Genomic DNA, 14,084 nt, shown 5'->3' with positions numbered 1-14,084 from the left:
TTACCTTGCTGAGTTTAGCTATATATATATGTATATATCACATTTTTCACGTCACTATATCACCGTTTAGACTAATCTGATGTTTGTAAAGTCTATAAACACAATGACTGAACAAACATTAGTATTTTCTTTGTGTGTAATTAATAACATGATTATCGTAGATTAGCTGGGCTAACCGTTAGCTGTTAGCCGTTAGCCGTGTTTGTAATAACTCACTAAACTCACAAAGTGGCCCGTGAAAAAAATATTTTCTCCAGCGGATGTCTTAGTTACAACATGATTGAGCTAATTGGAGTAGTTTCATGTCGTATCCGACAACGGGAGGCTTTTAACGGATGACGATCCTGATGTTAGCTTTGCTGCTAGTGTTAACGTTAGCTGTCCCTGTCAGCTGCAGCCACTGATGCTTTCTAGACATCGTGATTTCCCAAAACTGAATAAATACCACACATAGCAACACAAAACTGCTTTGCTAGCTTAATCATGTTGTAACGGCTGGATGGTTGATGCATATATGCTGATTCGGGTGCTATCAGAGCCGATCCGCGCATCACTATGGCTTAACGATCAACTCAGTCAATTAAAACAACCCGTCCTGTGTTAGGAGTGTATGTCGCTGACAGAAAGAAAGAAAGAAAAGGGAAAAAAGATAGAAAAGCAGCGTACACCTCACATATTTATTTCTCACAGGTGCGCACACGTGTGGCTGGCATGCAGAAGCACCGTCTGCGTGTCTGTGTGTCGAGGGTGCGAGCCGCAGCTTCAGCTGCTCAGGTAGAGAGGCTGTGTAGCCCGGTGTGTTTTTTCGCTGATTTGGTTCTGCAGGTTCTCTGCTGGTACACTGGAGATGGGGATCAAGCAGTTTGTCTCACTCGGGATAGATTGTGCTTTTTTGGTTCATAGTTTATGATTGATGTGCGATTTATTCGCTTTTAGAGGGAATAAATTTCCGTTATAACGGAAACGTGGGCACAGTTATCTAACGTTATACAAAATACACAGACTAACTAACTAACTAACTAACTGATTGACTAACATAAACAACTGAAAATTGAAAAAAATTAGCTTGCACCGTTAGCTCTGGTAAGGGAAAGCATGAGGGAAAGCGTCTGACTGGAAGTCACGCACAAAAAAACGGAAGTTGATCACTATTTACTTCCGTGTTTGAAAATAAGGTGGATGAAGAGTGCTGCAACCTTCAGTCTCAACCACCAGGGGAGTGCTTGACTGTCATGACATGTCAGCTTCATTAAAAGCATAGCTGCAGATTAACGTAACAATAGATGTAAAAACACACAGAAACAACACATCTGTGATCAGTTCCCTAATTTTAACAGTTTTCTAAATTATTTTCCTCTTTTCCAATTCCTCATTTTATTTCATGGAAGTGATCAATGTAAGTGCACTTGTCCTTTAAACTTAATAAAAAATAAAAGCTAATAAAATAAAAGACACCTGGTACATTTGCTACAGCTGTATCCGTTTATAGAACAGTTTTGAACAGTTAGAACAAGAGGCTGCACTGCAACATGCAAATCACCCCTTTGTCGTGGCTGCCTGCGCTTTCCCTATCCTTGGGGCTGCAACTTGCGCTGTCTTCTCTACTTCAAACTACATGTAGGAACTGCTGCAGCCAATGTGCAGCCGATGGGAGCTGCATGACAACTCAACCACCATGATCAGTTTTTAATGTTTTATTGGGCAATAACTACTCCAGACTCTGCTCTACTGTAATTTTGCCCTCACAGATCTTTGCAACTGCAAAATGACATCATCCTTACTCTTAATGAACAATATTATAGTCTATTGGCATGCTTACTCATTAGCATAGCCAACCTAAGCAAGCTAACTCGCTAACCCTGCAGTAGATTATGGTTTTTGTTCAGTACTGAGGATTTTGTTTAACTGTACTAATTTCACTTTAGAAAACCAGCTTAGCTCTGAAGAAGCACAGACATTTTGAAAGCAGCACAGGAGCCAATATTGTCCCCCTGCAGAGCCAGAGAGCCACTGTTTTAGACGTGCGCAGTTTCAGAGCCACCATTTTAGATGTGTGTGAGCTCGAGAGGACGGGGTCATTTTTTAATGTGGCCAAACAGAGGCTCACAATCACCTGTCAGTTGAACACTTGTCAGTTTTAAATTCAGCCAACCAATTCACAGTAGTGGGAGTAGTCAACATTTCATCTACCTAGCTATGCTAGCACTAGCTAGTGTCTGCGTATCAACCCCCGATCATAATGGAATATAGTAAATCAACTACTGCTCATTTTAGAAGGACCGCCACCAGAAAATGTGTTCCTTGTTTAAATTACAGCATAATTAACTAACAATGAATCATAGTAGTTTGTTTCTGGCCGCCAGCATTAACTAGCACAGCTAGCACTTAAGCGCTAGCACACACGTTAGCTAGCACAGCAAGCATGCCAGCTAAGTTGTCCGTTTCAACTTCAAAATGTTGATAAAAATGTTGCTGTCTGTTGATACTTTGTCGAGCGGTAATGCTAAAATGGAAGGACAAGTCCACCTGTCCAGAGGGAAGGGGCACGAAACCTCCGGGGAAGACAGTGACAAAGTCCAGGGGTGTGTGGACACTGGAGGAAAGCCAACTGAACTCAGCGACGTCCTGCTCTCCCTCTGGTTCTTCTAGCTGAGGAGCAGAACACAATCTGGGTCAGAAGGGTTTGAGGGAGGCTCCTTAGGGGCTTAGAGCTAGGACGCTTGTCATATTTTTCCCAGGAGGTCTCATGCCCCTGTCCTCCAGACGGGCAGACTTGTTCCTCCGGATCATCCATTTTAGCACTAATCCAAGACAAAGTATCAACAGAAGGCAGCGTTTTAATCAACATTTTAAAATGGAAATAGACAGCTTTTCAGCTAGCTAATGCTGGCAGCCAGAAACAAGTGTCCATGATCCATTGTCCATTTGATAATCTAAAGAAATAACATGTTTGCTTGGAGTGGTCCTCCTAAAATAACCAGTGGTGAAAGTTCTCTGTTGGTCCATGATTAAAGAGCTAATAAGGAGACAGCGTTAGATAACAAGCTAGTGCGTTAGGTAGTAGAAAAGTTTTCTATTTCTACTTTAAACAAGAACTTGTGAACGCAGGGCTACCGTTATTTTTACAACAAGGATCTAAAATATGTTTTTAGCAATCTCAGTCTGTAGAACATACAACTGACTTTGCTGCGAAAGTCAGTCTTAAGTCATTTCAAAAGCGAGTCGTAAGTCATTCCAAAAGTGAGTCAACAGCGCACTGCAAAAGTGCACTGCAAAAGCTCGCTGCAGAAGTTCGCTGCAGAAGTGCATTGCAAAAGTGAGTCTGAAGTCATTCCAAAAGTGAGTTGTAAGTCAATCCAAAAGTGAGTCAAAAGTTCACTGCAAAAACGCACTGCAAAAGTGAGTCTTAAGTCACTGCGAAAGTGAGTCTTAAGTCATTCCAAAAGTGAGTCGTAAGTCATTCCAAGTGAGTCAAAGGTGCACCGCAAAAGGGCACCACAAAAGGAGCACTGCAGTGCACTGCAAAAGTGAGTCGCAAGTCACTGCAAAAGCGAAAGTGCACTGCAACAGTGAGTCGTAAGTCACTGCAAAAGTGAGTCCTAAGCCATTCCAAAAAGTGAGTCAAAAGTGCACTGCAGAGGAGCACTGCAAAAGTTCACTGCAAAAGTGATTCATAAGACGTTCCAAAAGTGAGTCAAAAGTGCACTGCACAAGTTCGCTGTAAAAAAAGAAATAAATAAATAAAATTAAATAAAAAAAAAAAGAAAACATTGCAAAACTGGATCATAAGTGCACTGCAAAAGCGCACTGCAAAAGTGAGTCTTAGGTCGCTGCGGAAGTGAGTCTTAAGCCATTCCAAAAGTGAGTCAAAAGTGCACTGCAAAGGCGCACTGCAAAAGTTCACTGCAAAAGTGAGTCATAAGACGTTCCAAAAGTGAGTCAAAAGTGCACTGCACAAGTTCGCTGTAAAAAAATAAATAAATAAATAAAATAAAAAAAAAGAAAACATTGCAAAACTGGATCGTAAGTGCACTGCAAAAGCGCACTGCAAAAGTGAGTCTTAGGTCGCTGCGGAAGTGAGTCTTAAGCCATTCCAAAAGTGAGTCAAAAGTGCACTGCAAAGGCGCACTGCAAAAGTGAGTCGTAAGTCATTCCAAAAGTGAGTCTTAAGCCATTCCAAAAAGTGAGTCAAAAGTGCACTGCAAAGGCGCACTGCAAAAGTTCACTGCAAAAGTGAGTCATAAGACGTTCCAAAAGTGAGTCAAAAGTGCACTGCAAAAGTTCACTGCAAAAGTGAATCGCAAGTCCACCACAAAAGCGCACTGCAAAAGTGAGTCTCAAGTCACTGCAAAAGTGAATCATAAATGTCATTTTAAATAGTTCTGAATGAATGCCTGCATAGAGATCATAGTGTAAAAGAACATAGGCTTCTGATTCCATAGAACCATTACTGCATCGAGTACAGTAACGTCTATCAGCTGGAGTGTTTGTATATATCTGCCAATTTCTATGGCTAAAGGAGCAACTCCACATCTGAATTTAGTAAAGGAACTTCTAAGCTGCCTTGATATTATATCTTGTACATAGGGCTCTGTCTCAAAGGCACTCTTAAATAGGCAATAGGTAGTTTGTTTCCTTCCAGTTTGTTTATTAAAAGAGAAGTCCAGTATTTTGCACTTTGAGCCCCATTTCTGGGTTGTTTATGATGAAATAGAGTGGTTAAGACCAAAATAGTGACAACTGCTCATTTTCGGAGAATTTTGCTTTTCCCTGCCTGGCTTAACACTGCTACCTATGGCCATGTGTGAACCCGTCCTAAAACCACCCTAAATGTTTGTTTTCAAAGCCATGTAAATTCAACAGTCTAGTGAGGACTGGAGAGGAGAGCCGGTGTTAATACTCAGCTCTACATTCTTTCATTAGTCTGTCCAGGTTCTTCTGTTTAGTAATTGTTCAAATAAAAGTTACTCTCTTTGTAAGAAGGTTCTGTTCTTGTGTCCTTTGAGCTTTACCAGGTCAATACATCTCGTCAGGGATTTTATTTGTTCTTGACTGTTGTTTTGCGCATTTGCAAATGTCGCTTGGTGAAAAATATTTCAGTAAAAGTCCCACCCTAAATGTGCTGCTGAGACCCAGCATAGCTTTGACCAACTGAAGGTAAACATTACAGACCTAGCCCAACCACATAACACACCTTTAAAGCAATCAAATCTGAGGGGTTTGTGAACATAAGACATTCAGGCAAATCACTACAATCCCAGACTGAGAGGCAACAAGCAGTACCTGCACCACAAGTCTCTCTGCTCTGCTGCTGCCACAGGAGCTTCTAAGCACCTCCCTCCCAGACCAGGTGCTCCTCGCTGAGCAGTGCACCTCGTTAATTAACACAGCACACCTGGGCAGAGCTACAGGCGAGGGAAAGGGACACCTGCACAGAGCATGTACAGCTGTAACACTCTGTACTGATATAAATTTTACAGTTGAACATTTTAAACCCTCCAAACACACAGTTAATGGCTGCGTTTCCCAGTTAAGAGCGATCTTAAGACTTAAGAGCACAGTTAAGAACGTCTTTGGTAAGAAGGGTCGCTAAGATACGAGTGTTTCCCAGATGCGTTCTTAATGCCCTTGTTAGGATCGCTCTTTAAGAAGCTGGCCACTACCGCGGTGCTGAAACTAAGTCAATTGATGTCAGGCAAATCGATCACCCACCACTTAATCAGTGCATAAGTCATACACAGCGCTGCTACCTAACACATTATTCCCTGCTGCTTGTGTGTATGTGTGTTCTAATAATTCTAATGAAAAACTAAGATGATAAATATTTCTTAATGACCTATTTTCATGATGAAAACAAGACTACAACTAAATAAGAAGTAGTCTTGGTAAGAGAACCATGAGGAAATGTATTATATTTAAACAAAAAAACACAGACGCCTCCCAAGTCTCCCACCACCTCCAGGAAGCTCCCCACTGTGTAAAAACGCAGCGCAGCCAGGCACTGCACCTCCGGGCTGAGGGCGAAATTGCACCAGGTTGCCCTCCAGATGTGAAGAGACACTAGTTGATGAGGCGTTGTATCTCAGCCGGTACTTCATTTGGACAGCCCGGTCTGACAGCATGTTGAGTGGGCTGAAGTGCTGACGCACAATGCATTTACATATACGGTTTGGCTTTGCACATGGCGACGCTGTTGGTAAGCAGCAAGAATATGCTGTAAAGCAGCCAGGGTATTTCACACGTGTGATGTGGCAACGCCTTTATATGGAGTAGCGGGTGGAGAACAATTAAAGTTTCTGTATTGAGAACAATACAGGGGGAGCTGAAGATGAAGATAAGGGAGGCTAAGGAGAGGTACAGGAGGAAGCTGGAGAGGAAACTCCAGCAGAACAACATGAGAGAGGTCTGGAGTGGAATGAGGACCATCACTGGCTTCAGGACCAACAACCACAGAGGAGCTGAAGGCAGCATGGACAGGGCCAATGAACTGAATCTGTTTTTAACAGATTTGACACTACTGGACCTGCCCATTCCCCCCTGACTCTTCTGCTGTCTGTCTTGGTCAACCATCTACCACTCCGCCCTCCTCCCCAACGCCTCCCTCTCACACCTCAACACCCTTCTGCTTGACCCCCCCTCCTCCTTCTCACACCTCCTCCCCCCGTGGCCAGATTGACTGCACTCTCCATCATGAGGACTACACCCCCACGTGTCGTCACCTTCACAATGTGCTTCACTGCTGACCATGGGAGAAGACAGCTGATGAGACTCCACTCAAATAAGGCTGCAGGCCCTGATGCTGTCAGCCCCAGGGTGCTCAAAGCCTGTGCCCCCCAGCTATGTGGAGCACTTGAGCATAGGCCCGTTTCCACTGAAGAAGTTCCTGGTACTATTTGGGGGGCAGGAACTACTACAGGAACGTCCCCTCGCTCGGCCCTCTCAATCGCCGTGTCTCCACTGAGAGAGCGGAGTAGGAGGAAGGTTCCTGTAAAGTTACCGGGCTCTGGATGTGACGTAATCGTTGCGCGACCATTTTAACCGGGGCGACGTAGTGGCGTAGGGACGCTGTTAGCTGTTAGCCGATAGCGGTGTCTGTAATAACTCACTAAACTCACAAAGTGGCCCGTGAAAAAAATATTTTTTCCAGCGGATGTCTTAGTTACAACATGATTGAGCTAATTGGAGTAGTTTTATGTCGTTTCCGACAACGGGAGGCTTTTAACAGATGACGTCCTGATGTTAGCTTTGCTGCTGCTGTTAGCTGTCCCTGTCAGCTGATGCTTTCTAGACATCGTGATTTCCCAAAACTGAATAAATACCACACATAGCAACACAAAACTGCTTTGCTAGCTCAATCATGTTGTAACTAAGATATCCGCCGGAAAAAAAATTTTTCAAAGTTTTTCACAGACCGGTTATTGAGTTTGTTTACATGGCGGTGGAAGCTATGAACGAGCTAACCCTCGTCTGCTGAGTTTTAAAAATGCCGGTTATTTTGTTGCTTTCTGTTGACGTCACATTCCGCCTTGAGTATATTCAATCAGCACCAAGTAGCCCCCAAGCCCCAGCCAGGAGTTTCTTGGGGCCGTTCTGAGTACCTACTCCGAGGCAGGGACTTGTTTAGCCCCTGTAAAAGTTCCGGAACTCTGTCCTTCGGGGGTGGTTCCTACAGTGGAGACACGCACCAACGTAAATTTACCCCCAAGTTCCTGCGGTGGAAACGTGCCTCATGTCTTCAACATGACCCTGTCTCCAGAGGGTCCCCTTGCTGTGGCAGACATCCTGCCTCGTTCCTGTGCCAAAGACGTCGCATCCCAGTGGCTCCAAGGACTACAGACCCGTGGCATTGACCTCTCATATCATGAAGACCCAGGAGAGACTCGTCTTGGAGCAGCTCCGGCCCATGGTCAAGCCACTTTTGGACCCCCTCCAGTTTGCCTATCAGCCCCGACTTGGAGTTGAGGACGCCATCATCTACCTGCTCAACCGTGTCTACGCCCATTTGGATAAGCCGGCGAGCACTGTGAGGGTCATGTTTTTTGACTTCTCTAGTGCGTTCAACACCATACGTCCAGCTCTACTGGGTGACAAGCTGACAGCAATGCAGGTGGATGCCCCCCTGGTGTCCTGGATTGTAGACTACTTGACTGGCAGACCACAGTATGTGTGCTTGCAACGCTGTGTGTCAGACAGAGTGGTCAGCAATACCGGGGCCCCGCAGGGGACTGTCCTCTCTCCCTTCCTCTTCACTCTCTACACCACGGACTTCAGCTATTGCACTGACACCTGCCATCTTCAGAAGTTTTCTGATGACTCTGCTATAGTTGGCTGTATCACCAAGGGTGATGAGGATGAGTACAGGACTGTTGTGGATAACTTTGTCACATGGTGTGAGCAGAACCATTTGCAGCTCAACGTGGCAAAGACAAAGGAACTGGCTGTGGATCTGAGGAGGACCAAGACACCGGTGACCCCTGTTTCCATCCAGGGGGTCAGTGTGGACATTGTGGAGGACTGTAAGTACCTGGGGGTACACATTGACAATAAACTGGACTGGGCTAAGAACACTAACGCTCTTTACAGGAAGGGCCAGAGCCATCTCTATTTTCTGAGGCGACTGAGGTCCTTCAACATCTGCTGGACTATGCTCAGGATTTTCTATGAGTCTGTGGTGGCCAGTGCTATCTTCTATGCTGTTGGGTGCTGGGGCAGCAAGCTGAGGGTCGCAGACACCAACAGACTCAACAAACTGATCCGCAAGGCCAGTGACGTTGTGGGAACAGAGTGTGACTCTCTGATGGTGGTGTCAGAGAGGAGGATGCTGTCTAAGCTACGAACTATCTTGGACAATGTCTCACACCCACTCCACCATGTGCTGGTCAGGCACAAGAGTACTTTCAGTGGGAGACTCAAACCACCAAGATGTACCACTGAGCGCCACAGGAAATCATTCCTGCCTGTGGCCATCAAACTGTACAACTCCTCCCTCTGAGTGGCCGTGAGACTTTTTCACACACTGCAATAATCCAATGTAACTTGTGCAATAACCCCATTTCACCCTGACTGTATATATTCTGGTTGTGTAAATAATCTTGTTCAGCTTACAATATATATATATTTGTATGTGTATATATGTATGTTTCCTCTCTTGCAAGGAGCACCTGTAACATAAATAATTTCCCCTCGGGGATCAATAAAGTATTTCTGATTCTGATTCTGATTCTGAGTGTCCCTTGATGAGGTTCCAGCTGAGCTCAATGACACCTGTCAGTTGCCTGATATCTGTGAAATGTCGCAGGTTTGGAGGGTGGACGTGTTTCTGTCAGATGTGGGATATGTGCGGACAAATTATGATAAATGATAGTCATGATGATTCATTTTATTTGTGTGCCTGATGTGCACAGCACATACAGGAACACACTTGTTATTCCTCATACTTATTTTTCGTCTTATGATTATTTTTCATCCATCAGAATTCGGGGCGTAACTTGTGCCACAGCTTTGAGTGCACATAGGAAGTACCCGTGGCTGTTAATGCTTTAGTCTTGTATGTCACAAAGGGACATGCTGAAGATATATTGGTTGTACACACACACACACACACACACACATATATACATATAGTACATTAGAGAGGAATATATCACATTTTCAGTGTCTTTAAAGCCCTTATGTGTAGATTTCTGACCTCCAAAATAAAAGGTGCAGACACTGCAGCACATCAGTGCCAGATGACACATTAAAAAAGACACATAGAGGCTTTAAAGAATTGGAAATTGAGAGTTTCAGTGGAACAATATAAGAATTGCTCAACCGGATATCTTATACTGGATAGTATGCTTTGGCTTTCTTATTTAGGAGTGAAAGTCTTAGGACTTTAAGTGTCCAGGTCATGAGTGACCTATGAGGATGTTCTGACCTGTAAGACACCTACTGTGCCATTATAACCTCTGAATGTATGGACTCATATATTAAAGCCATTTATATATAACTTAGTAACGGCAGCATTGTGATCAATGATTCAGTGTTAGCAGAATTTACACATAACTTGATGTTGATTTGCTTTTACACTGAACTTCATGCAGTTAGAAATGTTGTTAAAGTGCATTTTCTCATTATTGGTTGTAATGTTTTTATAGGCACACCTTAGCTTGGTGTTTAAAGGGATAGTTCAGCCCAAAATACACATTTTTCCTCTTATGTGTAATGCTGTTGATCAGTCTAGATTGGTTTGGTGCTGATTTCAGAGTGTTTGATTTATGGGTTATAAAGATGTCTGCCTTCTCTCTAATATAACAAAACTAGGCACTAGGCTTGAGGTGTTTAAAGCAGAGTAAGGTCGATTAAACTATTTTCTTTCTACCAAACTACACCCACCAACTGTTTCACTGCTCAGAGGAAAGTGTGCATCTACTGCTAGCTCACCTAGTACTACTGATCTGCCTCAAGTTACAGTTAGTCATACATTTAGTCTAATATTTAATTGGTGACACTCATCATCTGTGCCCACCTTGAACCTCTGCTGTATAGATCTTCTGTGCTGTTGGGGAACAATGGGTGTGAAGCATCATGTATTCACAGACATGGATGTAAACTGTGCATGGAGACAAACAACCATAAGGCGGTGATTCCAATTCCAATTATTTTATTATTACTAAAGTTAGGTCATGGAGCAGCTGGGGGTTCAGTGCCAGGAGAAGTCAGGGATCAGTAGACGCCCTGCTTAACCTGCTGAGCCCAGCTGCTCCATGACCTAACCTGCATGTCTTCTAGTGCTGGGAGAACCGGAGCATCCCGGAGAAAACCCAACCTACCTAAGTGGAGAACATGAAAACTCCACACAGAAAGGCAACAGCCAGATGGATTAAGGCCCGCCCCTTTGTGAAGGTCCGACAAGCTGTTGGAGTAAGCATATTGAACCAGCTGTGTGGCATGGCAGTGTGTGCAGACCAACAGTGTTTGGCTTCACCCCAAAACTGCTGCCAGCACCTGGACCTCCGCCGCCGGACAGGCAGGGATCTCCAGGGGATGTCACACAATATGACGACACACAGCTGGTTGAATATCAGGAATATTTCCCTGCTTCCCTTCACGGGTTCCTGTACAGCAGAGTCGGTCTTTGCTTCACTGTTCTAATCACTGAAAAGCAAAAGCAGCATGTGTATACGCGTCCGGGACTTAGCGACAGGTCAATGGGCTCTGTGCACCAGCTCCACTACTTCCTGAAGGGAAGTAGGCATGAGTATTTCCTGTCCTATACTATTGGATTAAGTGATTAATCAGGTGTGGCACACCCAGCACACACACCTCATTGTGTGCCTACTTCCCTTCAGGAAGTAGTGGAGCTGGTGCACAGAGCCCATTAGTGTTGTGGGTCGCTGTGTTGTCACGGATGTCTGTCTATGTACGTCGGAAACGTTCACTTACGCACAGGTGTTGCCCGAGAGGGGAGAAATCTTTTGACCTCAATCTCAGGCAAGCTACGCTTCGGAGAGAGGTTTGAAGGTGGGCGTGGCATGAATTTCCCCACATTAACCTGGGTCGCTCTGGTGAGGGGGCGGAAGACTGGCACAAAACTAGACCTGTCTTCAGCCTGAGACGGGGTCCTGTCAGCAGAGACTGGAAAGCGTGTTTGCCTCGATGGCTGCTGAGGCTCACACCGGGACTCTGCTTTGTGTTTGTTCCAAGCCTCCACATTCATGTCACTCAGGGCTTCTGACAGTTTCCTGTTTTCCTCCTTCACACGCTGATAACTCGACTTGTACACTGTTTTTTCCCCTTGGAGAGCCACGAGCTGTTTCTTAAGCTCTCTGACTTCCCACTGGGACTTAACCAGCTTTTGGACTGCGTCGTCTGGACGCCGTGCCATGGCGAGCTTCAGGTCCTCAATCTCCTCGCGCTGTGTTTCTACGACTGCTGCTTGCTGCTGCACAACGAGTGCTGCTTGGCGATGCACACGGCGCTCTCGCTGGAAACGCTGTCTGTATTTATAAAGCATATGGCTGGAATGCGATTGTGTTTTACGGTCTGTGACTAAGACCACTTTCTGACGCAGAAGCTTCCTGAATGACTCAGTCAGTCTGGTTTTCTCAGTCCCAAGCTCCCTGTTCTGCAGGGTGAGGGACTCGACTTCCTGCCTGACTGACTTCACCGTCTGCTCTAACGCATCTTTTGCAGTCTTCTCGATGGTAATGGTGTGACGCTGCTGTGATGCCTGAACCACAGAGTGCTGCAGCTCTCTCTCTAGTCCCTCCTTCTCCGTCACAATCACTTTATATTTCTTCTCCTCCATCTTTTGATCTTGTTTTACGCTATCTTTATACTTGTCCTGCAACACCTGTGTCTTTTCCAGTTTGCGACTGACCTCTATCAGCTGGTTGCGCACAGAGTCATAATCTTTCTTGACCTGGTCCAGCTCTGTGCTCAGTTTATTCTCATTTAAAGTCCTGACTAGGATCTCCTGCTGCAGTTTTTCAACCGTTGTATTCAGCAGACCAATTTCCCTCCGAGCCTTGGACAGGTTCTCAAAGGTGAAGTCTCTCTCACTCTTGAGAACGGTATTCTGGATTTTCAGCTCTGTCTGCTCGTCCTTGTTATTTCTAGTCTCGGTTTTGAGATCAGTTATTTTCCGGTCCTGGTCCTTAACGTGCTGCATTGTTTCTGCGGCATTCTTTTCAAGTTTCCTCTTGACTTTCTGGTCGATGTGTGCGTCGCTTTGAAGCTTTGATATTAAATTGCGATGTCTCAAAGCTTCATCTTTGTGCAGCTCAATCTCTAATTTTAGCTCATCCATATCTTTTCTCAAACGATCCATCTGGCTGCTCATTTCTGTTTTTGACAAATTCAGCTCCTTTTTGTCACTTTGTAGGCTTTTAATTTGCCTTTTCAAGCAACCGATATCATTGTGCTGAATTTTATTTTGTTCTGTTTGATCTTCCAATTTTTTCTTCAGTTCTGCCAATTTTTTTTTGGCTCTAACGCCATATTCTTTATAAGGGACCAGGTTTTTTAACTCCACTCTGTAATATTCGCAGAACTTTTTCACTTTTGTAATCTCATCCATCATCTTCTCCTTTTCTGCGTCCTTTTGTTTCAGCAGTTGTTTCTGCTCCTCCAGTCTCTTTAAGGTAGACGTGTTTTTCCCTGTCAACACTGCCACCTCACGCTGCAACGTCTGCACCTCCGAAGTCAGTTTCTTATTGACTGACTCAGTGTTCCGAAATTTCCTCAGTTCATACTCCTTCTGCTCTCTGAGGGTCTTTTCGGTGTGCAGTTGTTTCTCCACAGCTGAAACCCGTTGCTGAAACTGTTTATTCTCTTTGAATAAACTTTCCTTGTTTCTCCTGGAGGCATCAAGTTGCTGTTGCAGGTCCGCAATCAGAATTGCGTCAGGATGGGTGACGTTCTCCATTTTGAATACTACTTAACCTAGTCGCGATGAAATGTCGGTCGTGTGTCCGTGCGCCAGTGTGGAGGAGATGTGAACTAACACGCAGTCAGATCAGAAAATATTACAGAGACTGGGTCCTACTTAGAAACTTTGGAAATTTGTTCTGTGATGTCACAAAGGAAAAATTCATAGATTCTTTGTGATGTCACTACGCCCCGCCCCCGCCAGCGGTCTGTTTTGCGCATGTGCGAACCCCTCTGTCGCGAGCATGAGTCAATAATGGTCTGCTCGTTTAACCTGCGCATTGTAAACCCAAAGCCCTCCGGGGCCGCTTTGCCTTTTGCCACTGCATTTTAGCCACCCAGGCTTGCCGTAGACAAACCACACGCTACGTCAGCGGGACGCTTAAAAAAACACACACACACACACACACACACACACAACGAAACTTTGGCGACAGGTAACGCCAGCACGACCGGTGGACGAGGAGTAGTTTGGTTCAACGACGAAACAATTTCACTTCTCCAGAGACGGGACGAGGAAAACATCAACCGGAAACTGTCCACGACGCTCAGAAACACAAAGGTTTCCCTACAGTTTTCAGGACAAATGAAAGCGAGAGGCTTTAACAGGACCGCTGTCTCGGATTTACCTGCGACTCCGTTAACTGGCGACTTTCGGCCGAAAGCACCTG

Source organism: Epinephelus lanceolatus, chromosome 19 (assembly GCF_041903045.1).
Source record: "Epinephelus lanceolatus isolate andai-2023 chromosome 19, ASM4190304v1, whole genome shotgun sequence".
Taxonomy (NCBI): Eukaryota; Metazoa; Chordata; class Actinopteri; order Perciformes; family Serranidae; genus Epinephelus; species Epinephelus lanceolatus.
Note: the sequence above shows the minus strand (reverse complement) of the source record.